Below are 12,236 nucleotides of genomic sequence, written 5' to 3'. Positions count from 1 at the left end.
CCTAGCACTTCGATTAGTGCTGGAATGGCACAATCGAAGGGCGGTATCCTTGCGGAGTACCGCCAGAGATGAAAAACCGCAGTGTCAGGGCCTAAATGCTTGCAGCGTGTGCGTTCCACATGAGGGAGTGACATACGGTGGTGCGGGCTGATATGGCAACAGGCGACCGTCGAAAACATCGCAAAAGCAAGTGCCGGAAGGAACGACAATATACGAGAGCACTCGTCAACAGCCCAGTACTACCCTCCATGTCGAGGAGTAAACTGCGACTCCTATTTGAACGCCGCTAGCTGCCAGGGCAGTGGAGAAGCCGTGAGGCCGCCCCACAGCATCGTCAGGCCGGTGCGAGCTATACTGGCGCGAGCTACACCTAGCCGAGTGCTTACGTCGTCCACCACCTACTGCATATGTGTGTGTGCGTGTGTACACACGTATTCTGCGTGCGTGCGGCGGCGACGACGACGACGTTCGCGAGGAGCTAAGGTTATAACTCCAAACAATTTAATTAAAATTATCTGTGACCAGACCATAAGAGACGCTAACGAGGCATCCGAAGGCACTGTCCTGTGCCCCCATAAATTACCAGCCTAGCGTAATGCGGCTGCAAGTGCGGTCCGGCTAACCGCAAAAAAAAAAAAAAAAAATACTTAAGATAATCTTAAATTAATTAAAAGAAATCGTGGTGTGTAAGCAACTAACTACTGGGCACATCAACAACTACGACAAGTTTTGCTACCAGCGGAATATCTGATCACTGCAGAATGTTAACCCATTTCAGGCTGTGTTTTAATTAATTTTAGGTGGGCCGATCCCGGCGGTACTGCAATGCCGGGCCAACCCGCTACAGAGGTGGAGCAAGCCCCTAGCACTCCGTCAGAAGCCAAAAATGAGTTTAATATTCTGGTCGTGTGATGCAGGACGTATCAGATATTAAGCTGATAAGAACAGATACTACACTTTTTTTCCCTCCTACCTCCCCTATAGCCCTACCTTTTCCTCTCCAAAAATGCCGCCATCCTCTAGTGTCGACGCAGCACGTAAAGCAGGGTGTTGTTAGTAGCAAGACTTATTGCCATAAACCGAAAATAAAAGCGGAGGCATACTCTGCTATGCCTCAGGGGGCGACGACACACTACTCAGAAACACACCTCCCTCTGCAGGTGTGAGGCAAGTGATGATTTTAAAAACTAAATAGAAAGAAATAAATAAAGACAGAAATGAAGGCAAAATAAAAAAAAAAAAACAGCGACGCAGCACACTCAAACGAACTGGCGAGATAATCCCATCGCCCATAGAATTAACAAAGTAATAATCCTCTAAGATAGATTATGCGTTTTCCAATTTTCCAATAATTTTTCATACAAGGTTCACACAATTCGCATGTTACCAATTTCCATATTATCAGTATCACAGAACAGTCTACTCTAGTGATGCCCAGAAGGCCAATATCAAATCTGGGGTATGGGTAAGTCAAGGGTAGTTTGAAAGTCCGAGTGACAAAGATCCAGGGGTACACTCAGGCAATTCTTATACGAGGTGCCTTAGTTAGCCCGGAACACCTTTTGATAACCATGAACCATTGCAACTTTAAGAAATCTTGCAAAAGTAATGGTATATTTCCGGTCAGATTCCGCCAGGCGATGCTGGCTCCAAAGGTAGTCCATGAAAGAGACAGCATCTGCGAGGCAAAGGTCATAGATCGAGAAAATGGTTTGGCCCAAGAGACACACCATTGCGTTACGTCGTGTTCGGGGGTTGGTCTGAATACCAGGGTTAAGGAACCAGTCGACTGACACATAGTCCAGTGTAGTCCCACCGATCAGCGTTAATAGCACACGTGCAAGGTCCCACACTTCTGTGACGTGAGGGCATAGGAGACGATGCTCTCTGGTGTCTACGTCACCACATCGGCCGCAAGCAGCCGAGGGCCATAGGAGGATGGCCGCCAGGCGATGATTAGTGGGTATCAAATTGTTTACAACGCGATACCATAGCGCTGAAACTTCTGTGGGAAGGGCTAGGTGGTTGATATTAGCCCAAGCGTGGTGCCAGATGACCGACGGTCGTCTGTCCTCCAATTTGTGTGGTGTGAGCTGGCCTCGAAGCGCCTAGTAAAGGCGCTTCGATGTGCGTGCCTTGTCGGTGGCCACTGCTAGGATGTAACTTTGATTGAGGTGATAGTCCTTGACTGTCGTCATCCGGAATGGAATATGTGTCAAGCATACTGGTGCACGCGCCGATTGTAGGCGATAACGGTCGAAAAGCACCGCTGTTGTCCCACCTGGGTCAATCTCACGCAAAGTGGCGATACGGTGAATCAGGATTGCCGCACATTTGTGGGGAAAGTCAATGAGTCCAAGGCGACTATCGACTTTTGGCAGTGTACAAGTCTGTGCATCAACTTTGAATAGTGCACGCCGCCACAATAGGCAATATACTGTTTGTGAGATGGCTCTGCTGGTTTGTTTCGGTAGCGTAAGGAGTTGTGCTACATACCATGCCCGTGATAGGATGTAAGTATTAATCAGTTGGATTCGTTGATGGAGGTCGAGTCGTTGATCAGTGTGACTCACGCAAAGTCCTCTGATGCGCGTGAGAATCCGCCTGCACGTGAGTGTTAACATGCGCTGTGGACAGGCAGTCACCTCAAGACCCAAGATACGTTGTTCCCCTACAATCCGGTAGCATGGGCGTTCGATGGTCAATGATCGTGGTCCTAGTGGGATTAGCACCATTTTGTTGGATTTTAACATGGCACCGGATGCTCGTTCATAAACGTGGAGGACTCGGCGAACCGAATCGATGTCCCTGGCGTTTGCTACAAACACACCTACACCATCCGCCTACGCCACACTGCGGAAGGTGACGCCTGGGAAAGGAACACCATCGACCATCCGTCCGATGTCACGCAGCATGGGGTACAGCGCCAAAGCGATAAAATACACTGACAAGGGACACCCTTGTCGAACTGATCGTCTGATGGGAATTGGTCGTGATCTGCAACCGTTCACAATGATTGTGGAATTTGCTCCATCCAAGAAGTGCCGGATGACTCTTATGAAGTGCTCCCCGAAACCCATCCGCTACATAACGGCCAGCAGGTAGGATGGGAGACCCTATCGGAGGCACCGGCGAAATCTAGGGATCAATTGCAGCCGGGGTTCGAGCGTCGGCGGTGGGTGAGTAAGACAGCATCACGGTATATAGAAGCAGCGGTGAAGGTGGTTCGATTCGAAACGCCACATGATTGAGTGGGACAAAGTACCTTATTCATTCCCTGTTTAAGACGTGAAGCCACACTTCGTGCCACCAACTTAAAATCAGTGTTAAGAACGGTGATGGGACGTACGTCTTTAGCCCATCAGTGACCTGTGACCTTTGGATTAAAGCCAATATGTACAGCTAGAAAATCGGCGGGTAGCTCGCAACCAGCAAAAATCTCCTCGCACATTTTGCAGAAGCGGTCTCCTAACAGGCCGGAAAACCTAGCACTTCGATTAGTGCTGGAATGGCACAATCGAAGGGCGGTATCCTTGCGGAGTACCGCCAGAGATGAAAAACCGCAGTGTCAGGGCCTAAATGCTTGCAGCGTGTGCGTTCCACATGAGGGAGTGACATACGGTGGTGCGGGCTGATATGGCAACAGGCGACCGTCGAAAACATCGCAAAAGCAAGTGCCGGAAGGAACGACAATATACGAGAGCACTCGTCAACAGCCCAGTACTACCCTCCATGTCGAGGAGTAAACTGCGACTCCTATTTGAACGCCGCTAGCTGCCAGGGCAGTGGAGAAGCCGTGAGGCCGCCCCACAGCAGCGTCAGGCCGGTGCGAGCTATACTGGCGCGAGCTACACCTAGCCGAGTGCTTACGTCGTCCACCACCTACTGCATATGTGTGTGTGCGTGTGTACACACGTATTCTGCGTGCGTGCGGCGGCGACGACGACGACGTTCGCGAGGAGCTAAGGTTATAACTCCAAACAATTTAATTAAAATTATCTGTGACCAGACCATAAGAGACGCTAACGAGGCATCCGAAGGCACTGTCCTGTGCCCCCATAAATTACCAGCCTAGCGTAATGCGGCTGCAAGTGCGGTCCGGCTAACCGCAAAAAAAAAAAAAAAAAAAAAAAATTACTTAAGATAATCTTAAATTAATTAAAAGAAATCGTGGTGTGTAAGCAACTAACTACTGGGCACATCAACAACTACGACAAGTTTTGCTACCAGCGGAATATCTGATCACTGCAGAATGTTAACCCATTTCAGGCTGTGTTTTAATTAATTTTAGGTGGGCCGATCCCGGCGGTACTGCAATGCCGGGCCAACCCGCTACAGAGGTGGAGCAAGCCCCTAGCACTCCGTCAGAAGCCAAAAATGAGTTTAATATTCTGGTCGTGTGATGCAGGACGTATCAGATATTAAGCTGATAAGAACAGATACTACACTTTTTTTCCCTCCTACCTCCCCTATAGCCCTACCTTTTCCTCTCCAAAAATGCCGCCATCCTCTAGTGTCGACGCAGCACGTAAAGCAGGGTGTTGTTAGTAGCAAGACTTATTGCCATAAACCGAAAATAAAAGCGGAGGCATACTCTGCTATGCCTCAGGGGGCGACGACACACTACTCAGAAACACACCTCCCTCTGCAGGTGTGAGGCAAGTGATGATTTTAAAAACTAAATAGAAAGAAATAAATAAAGACAGAAATGAAGGCAAAATAAAAAAAAAAACAGCGACGCAGCACACTCAAACGAACTGGCGAGATAATCCCATCGCCCATAGAATTAACAAAGTAATAATCCTCTAAGATAGATTATGCGTTTTCCAATTTTCCAATAATTTTTCATACAAGGTTCACACAATTCGCATGTTACCAATTTCCATATTATCAGTATCACAGAACAGTCTACTCTAGTGATGCCCAGAAGGCCAATATCAAATCTGGGGTATGGGTAAGTCAAGGGTAGTTTGAAAGTCCGAGTGACAAAGATCCAGGGGTACACTCAGGCAATTCTTATACGAGGTGCCTTAGTTAGCCCGGAACACCTTTTGATAACCATGAACCATTGCAACTTTAAGAAATCTTGCAAAAGTAATGGTATATTTCCGGTCAGATTCCGCCAGGCGATGCTGGCTCCAAAGGTAGTCCATGAAAGAGACAGCATCTGCGAGGCAAAGGTCATAGATCGTGAAAATGGTTTGGCCCAAGAGACACACCATTGCGTTACGTCGTGTTCGGGGGTTGGTCTGAATACCAGGGTTAAGGAACCAGTCGACTGACACATAGTCCAGTGTAGTCCCACCGATCAGCGTTAATAGCACACGTGCAAGGTCCCACACTTCTGTGACGTGAGGGCATAGGAGACGATGCTCTCTGGTGTCTACGTCACCACATCGGCCGCAAGCAGCCGAGGGCCATAGGAGGATGGCCGCCAGGCGATGATTAGTGGGTATTAAATTGTTTACAACGCGATACCATAGCGCTGAAACTTCTGTGGGAAGGGCTAGGTGGTTGATATTAGCCCAAGCGTGGTGCCAGATGACCGACGGTCGTCTGTCCTCCAATTTGTGTGGTGTGAGCTGGCCTCGAAGCGCCTAGTAAAGGCGCTTCGATGTGCGTGCCTTGTCGGTGGCCACTGCTAGGATGTAACTTTGATTGAGGTGATAGTCCTTGACTGTCGTCATCCGGAATGGAATATGTGTCAAGCATACTGGTGCACGCGCCGATTGTAGGCGATAACGGTCGAAAAGCACCGCTGTTGTCCCACCTGGGTCAATCTCACGCAAAGTGGCGATACGGTGAATCAGGATTGCCGCACATTTGTGGGGAAAGTCAATGAGTCCAAGGCGACTATCGACTTTTGGCAGTGTACAAGTCTGTGCATCAACTTTGAATAGTGCACGCCGCCACAATAGGCAATATACTGTTTGTGAGATGGCTCTGCTGGTTTGTTTCGGTAGCGTAAGGAGTTGTGCTACATACCATGCCCGTGATAGGATGTAAGTATTAATCAGTTGGATTCGTTGATGGAGGTCGAGTCGTTGATCAGTGTGACTCACGCAAAGTCCTCTGATGCGCGTGAGAATCCGCCTGCACGTGAGTGTTAACATGCGCTGTGGACAGGCAGTCACCTCAAGACCCAAGATACGTTGTTCCCCTACAATCCGGTAGCATGGGCGTTCGATGGTCAATGATCGTGGTCCTAGTGGGATTAGCACCATTTTGTTGGATTTTAACATGGCACCGGATGCTCGTTCATAAACGTGGAGGACTCGGCGAACCGAATCGATGTCCCTGGCGTTTGCTACAAACACACCTACACCATCCGCCTACGCCACACTGCGGAAGGTGACGCCTGGGAAAGGAACACCATCGACCATCCGTCCGATGTCACGCAGCATGGGGTACAGCGCCAAAGCGATAAAATACACTGACAAGGGACACCCTTGTCGAACTGATCGTCTGATGGGAATTGGTCGTGATCTGCAACCGTTCACAATGATTGTGGAATTTGCTCCATCCAAGAAGTGCCGGATGACTCTTATGAAGTGCTCCCCGAAACCCATCCGCTACATAACGGCCAGCAGGTAGGATGGGAGACCCTATCGGAGGCACCGGCGAAATCTAGGGATCAATTGCAGCCGGGGTTCGAGCGTCGGCGGTGGGTGAGTAAGACAGCATCACGGTATATAGAAGCAGCGGTGAAGGTGGTTCGATTCGAAACGCCACATGATTGAGTGGGACAAAGTACCTTATTCATTCCCTGTTTAAGACGTGAAGCCACACTTCGTGCCACCAACTTATAATCAGTGATAAGAACGGTGATGGGACGTACGTCTTTAGCCCATCAGTGACCTGTGACCTTTGGATTAAAGCCAATACGTACAGCTAGAAAATCGGCGGGTAGCTCGCAACCAGCAAAAATCTCCTCGCACATTTTGCAGAAGCGGTCTCCTAACAGGCCGGGAAACCTAGCACTTCGATTAGTGCTGGAATGGCACAATCGAAGGGCGGTATCCTTGCGGAGTACCGCCAGAGATGAAAAACCGCAGTGTCAGGACCTAAATGCTTGCAGCGTGTGCGTTCCACATGAGGGAGTGACATACGGTGGTGCGGGCTGATATGGCAACAGGCGACCGTCGAAAACATCGCAAAAGCAAGTGCCGGAAGGAACGACAATATACGAGAGCACTCGTCAACAGCCCAGTACTACCCTCCATGTCGAGGAGTAAACTGCGACTCCTATTTGAACGCCGCTAGCTGCCAGGGCAGTGGAGAAGCCGTGAGGCCGCCCCACAGCAGCGTCAGGCCGGTGCGAGCTATACTGGCGCGAGCTACACCTAGCCGAGTGCTTACGTCGTCCACCACCTACTGCATATGTGTGTGTGCGTGTGTACACACGTATTCTGCGTGCGTGCGGCGGCGACGACGACGACGTTCGCGAGGAGCTAAGGTTATAACTCCAAACAATTTAATTAAAATTATCTGTGACCAGACCATAAGAGACGCTAACGAGGCCTCCGAAGGCACTGTCCTGTGCCCCCATAAATTACCAGCCTAGCGTAATGCGGCTGCAAGTGCGGTCCGGCTAACCGCAAAAAAAAAAAAAAAAAAAAATTACTTAAGATAATCTTAAATTAATTAAAAGAAATCGTGGTGTGTAAGCAACTAACTACTGGGCACATCAACAACTACGACAAGTTTTGCTACCAGCGGAATATCTGATCACTGCAGAATGTTAACCCATTTCAGGCTGTGTTTTAATTAATTTTAGGTGGGCCGATCCCGGCGGTACTGCAATGCCAGGCCAACCCGCTACAGAGGTGGAGCAAGCCCCTAGCACTCCGTCAGAAGCCAAAAATGAGTTTAATATTCTGGTCGTGTGATGCAGGACGTATCAGATATTAAGCTGATAAGAACAGATACTACACTTTTTTTCCCTCCTACCTCCCCTATAGCCCTACCTTTTCCTCTCCAAAAATGCCGCCATCCTCTAGTGTCGACGCAGCACGTAAAGCAGGGTGTTGTTAGTAGCAAGACTTATTGCCATAAACCGAAAATAAAAGCGGAGGCATACTCTGCTATGCCTCAGGGGGCGACGACACACTACTCAGAAACACACCTCCCTCTGCAGGTGTGAGGCAAGTGATGATTTTAAAAACTAAATAGAAAGAAATAAATAAAGACAGAAATGAAGGCAAAATAAAAAAAAAAACAGCGACGCAGCACACTCAAACGAACTGGCGAGATAATCCCATCGCCCATAGAATTAACAAAGTAATAATCCTCTAAGATAGATTATGCGTTTTCCAATTTTCCAATAATTTTTCATACAAGGTTCACACAATTCGCATGTTACCAATTTCCATATTATCAGTATCACAGAACAGTCTACTCTAGTGATGCCCAGAAGGCCAATATCAAATCTGGGGTATGGGTAAGTCAAGGGTAGTTTGAAAGTCCGAGTGACAAAGATCCAGGGGTACACTCAGGCAATTCTTATACGAGGTGCCTTAGTTAGCCCGGAACACCTTTTGATAACCATGAACCATTGCAACTTTAAGAAATCTTGCAAAAGTAATGGTATATTTCCGGTCAGATTCCGCCAGGCGATGCTGGCTCCAAAGGTAGTCCATGAAAGAGACAGCATCTGCGAGGCAAAGGTCATAGATCGTGAAAATGGTTTGGCCCAAGAGACACACCATTGCGTTACGTCGTGTTCGGGGGTTGGTCTGAATACCAGGGTTAAGGAACCAGTCGACTGACACATAGTCCAGTGTAGTCCCACCGATCAGCGTTAATAGCACACGTGCAAGGTCCCACACTTCTGTGACGTGAGGGCATAGGAGACGATGCTCTCTGGTGTCTACGTCACCACATCGGCCGCAAGCAGCCGAGGGCCATAGGAGGATGGCCGCCAGGCGATGATTAGTGGGTATTAAATTGTTTACAACGCGATACCATAGCGCTGAAACTTCTGTGGGAAGGGCTAGGTGGTTGATATTAGCCCAAGCGTGGTGCCAGATGACCGACGGTCGTCTGTCCTCCAATTTGTGTGGTGTGAGCTGGCCTCGAAGCGCCTAGTAAAGGCGCTTCGATGTGCGTGCCTTGTCGGTGGCCACTGCTAGGATGTAACTTTGATTGAGGTGATAGTCCTTGACTGTCGTCATCCGGAATGGAATATGTGTCAAGCATACTGGTGCACGCGCCGATTGTAGGCGATAACGGTCGAAAAGCACCGCTGTTGTCCCACCTGGGTCAATCTCACGCAAAGTGGCGATACGGTGAATCAGGATTGCCGCACATTTGTGGGGAAAGTCAATGAGTCCAAGGCGACTATCGACTTTTGGCAGTGTACAAGTCTGTGCATCAACTTTGAATAGTGCACGCCGCCACAACAGGCAATATACTGTTTGTGAGATGGCTCTGCTGGTTTGTTTCGGTAGCGTAAGGAGTTGTGCTACATACCATGCCCGTGATAGGATGTAAGTATTAATCAGTTGGATTCGTTGATGGAGGTCGAGTCGTTGATCAGTGTGACTCACGCAAAGTCCTCTGATGCGCGTGAGAATCCGCCTGCACGTGAGTGTTAACATGCGCTGTGGACAGGCAGTCACCTCAAGACCCAAGATACGTTGTTCCCCTACAATCCGGTAGCATGGGCGTTCGATGGTCAATGATCGTGGTCCTAGTGGGATTAGCACCATTTTGTTGGATTTTAACATGGCACCGGATGCTCGTTCATAAACGTGGAGGACTCGGCGAACCGAATCGATGTCCCTGGCGTTTGCTACAAACACACCTACACCATCCGCCTACGCCACACTGCGGAAGGTGACGCCTGGGAAAGGAACACCATCGACCATCCGTCCGACGTCACGCAGCATGGGGTACAGCGCCAAAGCGATAAAATACACTGACAAGGGACACCCTTGTCGAACTGATCGTCTGATGGGAATTGGTCGTGATCTGCAACCGTTCACAATGATTGTGGAATTTGCTCCATCCAAGAAGTGCCGGATGACTCTTATGAAGTGCTCCCCGAAACCCATCCGCTACATAACGGCCAGCAGGTAGGATGGGAGACCCTATCGGAGGCACCGGCGAAATCTAGGGATCAATTGCAGCCGGGGTTCGAGCGTCGGCGGTGAGTGAGTAAGACAGCATCACGGTATATAGAAGCAGCGGTGAAGGTGGTTCGATTCGAAACGCCACATGATTGAGTGGGACAAAGTACCTTATTCATTCCCTGTTTAAGACGTGAAGCCACACTTCGTGCCACCAACTTATAATCAGTGATAAGAACGGTGATGGGACGTACGTCTTTAGCCCATCAGTGACCTGTGACCTTTGGATTAAAGCCAATACGTACAGCTAGAAAATCGGCGGGTAGCTCGCAACCAGCAAAAATCTCCTCGCACATTTTGCAGAAGCGGTCTCCTAACAGGCCGGAAAACCTAGCACTTCGATTAGTGCTGGAATGGCACAATCGAAGGGCGGTATCCTTGCGGAGTACCGCCAGAGATGAAAAACCGCAGTGTCAGGGCCTAAATGCTTGCAGCGTGTGCGTTCCACATGAGGGAGTGACATACGGTGGTGCGGGCTGATATGGCAACAGGCGACCGTCGAAAACATCGCAAAAGCAAGTGCCGGAAGGAACGACAATATACGAGAGCACTCGTCAACAGCCCAGTACTACCCTCCATGTCGAGGAGTAAACTGCGACTCCTATTTGAACGCCGCTAGCTGCCAGGGCAGTGGAGAAGCCGTGAGGCCGCCCCACAGCAGCGTCAGGCCGGTGCGAGCTATACTGGCGCGAGCTACACCTAGCCGAGTGCTTACGTCGTCCACCACCTACTGCATATGTGTGTGTGCGTGTGTACACACGTATTCTGCGTGCGTGCGGCGGCGACGACGACGACGTTCGCGAGGAGCTAAGGTTATAACTCCAAACAATTTAATTAAAATTATCTGTGACCAGACCATAAGAGACGCTAACGAGGCATCCGAAGGCACTGTCCTGTGCCCCCATAAATTACCAGCCTAGCGTAATGCGGCTGCAAGTGCGGTCCGGCTAACCGCAAAAAAAAAAAAAAAAAAAAAAAAAATTACTTAAGATAATCTTAAATTAACTAAAAGAAATCGTGGTGTGTAAGCAACTAACTACTGGGCACATCAACAACTACGACAAGTTTTGCTACCAGCGGAATATCTGATCACTGCAGAATGTTAACCCATTTCAGGCTGTGTTTTAATTAATTTTAGGTGGGCCGATCCCGGCGGTACTGCAATGCCGGGCCAACCCGCTACAGAGGTGGAGCAAGCCCCTAGCACTCCGTCAGAAGCCAAAAATGAGTTTAATATTCTGGTCGTGTGATGCAGGACGTATCAGATATTAAGCTGATAAGAACAGATACTACACTTTTTTTCCCTCCTACCTCCCCTATAGCCCTACCTTTTCCTCTCCAAAAATGCCGCCATCCTCTAGTGTCGACGCAGCACGTAAAGCAGGGTGTTGTTAGTAGCAAGACTTATTGCCATAAACCGAAAATAAAAGCGGAGGCATACTCTGCTATGCCTCAGGGGGCGACGACACACTACTCAGAAACACACCTCCCTCTGCAGGTGTGAGGCAAGTGATGATTTTAAAAACTAAATAGAAAGAAATAAATAAAGACAGAAATGAAGGCAAAATAAAAAAAAAAACAGCGACGCAGCACACTCAAACGAACTGGCGAGATAATCCCATCGCCCATAGAATTAACAAAGTAATAATCCTCTAAGATAGATTATGCGTTTTCCAATTTTCCAATAATTTTTCATACAAGGTTCACACAATTCGCATGTTACCAATTTCCATATTATCAGTATCACAGAACAGTCTACTCTAGTGATGCCCAGAAGGCCAATATCAAATCTGGGGTATGGGTAAGTCAAGGGTAGTTTGAAAGTCCGAGTGACAAAGATCCAGGGGTACACTCAGGCAATTCTTATACGAGGTGCCTTAGTTAGCCCGGAACACCTTTTGATAACCATGAACCATTGCAACTTTAAGAAATCTTGCAAAAGTAATGGTATATTTCCGGTCAGATTCCGCCAGGCGATGCTGGCTCCAAAGGTAGTCCATGAAAGAGACAGCATCTGCGAGGCAAAGGTCATAGATCGTGAAAATGGTTTGGCCCAAGAGACACACCATTGCGTTACGTCGTGTTCGGGGGTTGGTCTGAATACCA

General features: G+C 48.8%; 4 pseudogenes; all 4 read right to left on the bottom strand.

The window, feature by feature from the left end:
• Positions 1-795: 795 nt before the first annotated feature.
• On the bottom strand, positions 796-1,008 carry LOC124720093 (annotated as a pseudogene).
• A 3,278-nt stretch (positions 1,009-4,286) lies between these two features.
• Positions 4,287-4,499, bottom strand: LOC124720090 (annotated as a pseudogene).
• A 3,273-nt stretch (positions 4,500-7,772) lies between these two features.
• Positions 7,773-7,985, bottom strand: LOC124720838 (annotated as a pseudogene).
• Positions 7,986-11,263: 3,278 nt separating this feature from the next.
• Positions 11,264-11,476, bottom strand: LOC124720085 (annotated as a pseudogene).
• Between the last annotated feature and the right edge of the window lie 760 nt (positions 11,477-12,236).

This window comes from Schistocerca piceifrons, chromosome 1, assembly GCF_021461385.2.
Source record: "Schistocerca piceifrons isolate TAMUIC-IGC-003096 chromosome 1, iqSchPice1.1, whole genome shotgun sequence".
Taxonomy (NCBI): Eukaryota; Metazoa; Arthropoda; class Insecta; order Orthoptera; family Acrididae; genus Schistocerca; species Schistocerca piceifrons.
The sequence above is the reverse complement of the archived record's forward strand: the minus strand, read 5'-3'. Positions and strand labels throughout refer to the sequence as shown.